The sequence below is a fragment of the Gavialis gangeticus genome, unplaced genomic scaffold (assembly GCF_001723915.1).
Source record: "Gavialis gangeticus isolate Ggan-Ray unplaced genomic scaffold, GavGan_comp1, whole genome shotgun sequence".
NCBI lineage: Eukaryota > Metazoa > Chordata > Crocodylia > Gavialidae > Gavialis > Gavialis gangeticus.
Genome location: NW_017729022.1, coordinates 4,421,388 through 4,423,584, shown reverse-complemented (window position 1 = coordinate 4,423,584; position 2,197 = coordinate 4,421,388).

The window sequence follows — 2,197 nt, the reverse complement described above, 5'->3', positions numbered from 1 at the left end:
CAGTCCCCTGCTGGCCCCTCCTGGATATGTGCCAGAATAAACCATGCCGGACCTCAGTTTACGGGTCCCAGCCTCTGTCTTGCCCCTCTTGGACTATGGTCTCTAGTTATTGCCCTTCTTGGGCTCTTAATTGTCCACCTGCCTGTCTTATGCTCAGCCCTGGCAGGGCTCAGAACCACCCATGCCACTAGGGTGCTCCTGTGACTTGCAACTCTGCCCCTGCCAGGGCTCAATGAGCTGTTCAATTTTTCTCGCTGCAGCTCAGGTCTGTCACCTGCAGCCCTCATCTCAGCTGCTTATTTGTCCAGACAGCTTGTCCAGGTTACAGCAGGGTAGCTGGCTGAGTTCTCCCTCTTTTAAATAATAGAAAGGTAATGTTTGGCTTAGAATCTGTCATTTATAAAAACATATATACCTATAAGAACAAAGGACTGGAGGGGGCCTCCCAGGTCATAGTGCCCAGTTTCTTGCTGCTAATAGCAACCACATCATGTAACCATTTAATAAATGTAGCAAGTTCTATTTTGTATCCTATTGGAAAATTGTTGGTGAATCTTATTTCTATCATGGTTAGAAAACTTTTTCTAATTTCCAAGATTTATTCATGGCCAATGTATACTCGTTTATTCTTGTTCCAACATTGTCTTTTACCTTAAATAGCTCTTCCGTCTCCCTGTTGTTAACCCCCTGATGTATTTATAGAGAAATCATATCTCTTCCCAACCTTCACATTATACTATACTCTTCCGTAAAAATTGGAAAGGCTTCTTTGTAGATGGTAATAATATTAGATAAAACTGCTTCTCTTACTTAGTTATATTCCTTTTTCTTCACTGAGTGGATAAATTTATCATACAAATCCTATCCCTTCACCTAAACAATAAACAACGGGTGGCGGGGGCAAGGGGAGGTGGTCCTTAAATCGGCCAGGCTGAAAAAATATATATATATTGGCATTTTACTGTAATTGATTGTGCTACTGAGATTAGAATTGTAGAATTCAGAATTTAAGCCTTCATTTATCAGACAAAGAGCTAGTGGGATGGAAAGGAACTAAGTAATTACCTCACCAACTCATCTGTCAAACCTTTCACAATTTTTCAACTAGGGTTTACTGAAAGGAGATTCCATTGCACAGAAAAGTAATTGCAGCATGGGTAAGTGAAGTTCATTTTGGTGAACCTGCATTTAACAGGATTGCATTTTTTTAGGCTGTCATTTCATATTTAGTTTTCTCCTTTATCCAGTATTGTCTGAAGTATCTAATCAAAACAGACTCAAGTATTGTATGATTAGAAGTCTCTATATCTTCAGACAGATTATCGTTGGTAATCAATGTTGCAACGTAATGATGGCCCTGGTCAATTACTTTGTTATCTGTCATGATTTTAAGTAATCTGAAACTATAACCAGTATGAAAAATCAAAAGTAATGAAGCTAGTAGCTACCAAGGTCATGCTAAAATGATTTCTCACAATTGTTCCAAGGTTGATGAAGAGAATTTTAACACCGTTGTTAAATATCTTCTTGAAATGAATCAAAATTCATAGTAAGACCAAACTGACTTTCTGAATTAGCAAGGTCACTTCAGTAGATTTAGGAACATTTAGTTTAGGCACTGGGGGCTAAAGCAGGACATAGTGGATTTGAATCCAAAACTGATTCAAAATACATCCCAGTCACCTGCCATTGGAGTCTTGAAGCCCTAAACTCACTGGGCTTAAAATCTTTTTCACTTTAAAGTTGTCCAACAAACCATAGGCTCTGTTTCTGAACCTCCTCAGAAATGCCCCATCTGCACAATTCAGGATCTAGATTCACTGCAATTTCAGCCTCAGGAAAGTAAAACCCATTATTCCCAACTCCCCACAAAATGCCTTAGCCTTGAGACTGTAGAGTAAGCAGCAGGAAGGTACTCTCTATCGCAGGGGTGGGCAGTTATTTTGGGTGGAGGGCTGCTTAATGAGTTCTGGTGAGCTGTTGAGGGTCACAAGGGTATCTCCACCCCTTGACAAGCTTGTTCTGTTGGCATCTTGGGACCAGAAGTCCTGTCCCTAACTTCTTACCGTTGCCACCAGAAGTCCCTCCCATTGCCCCTGGAGGTACTCCTTTTGGGAAGAGGGTTTGCCATCTGAGAACCTGAAAAAACCCTCAAATTATATACTAAAAGTCAAACATCCATAATAATATATTTTAA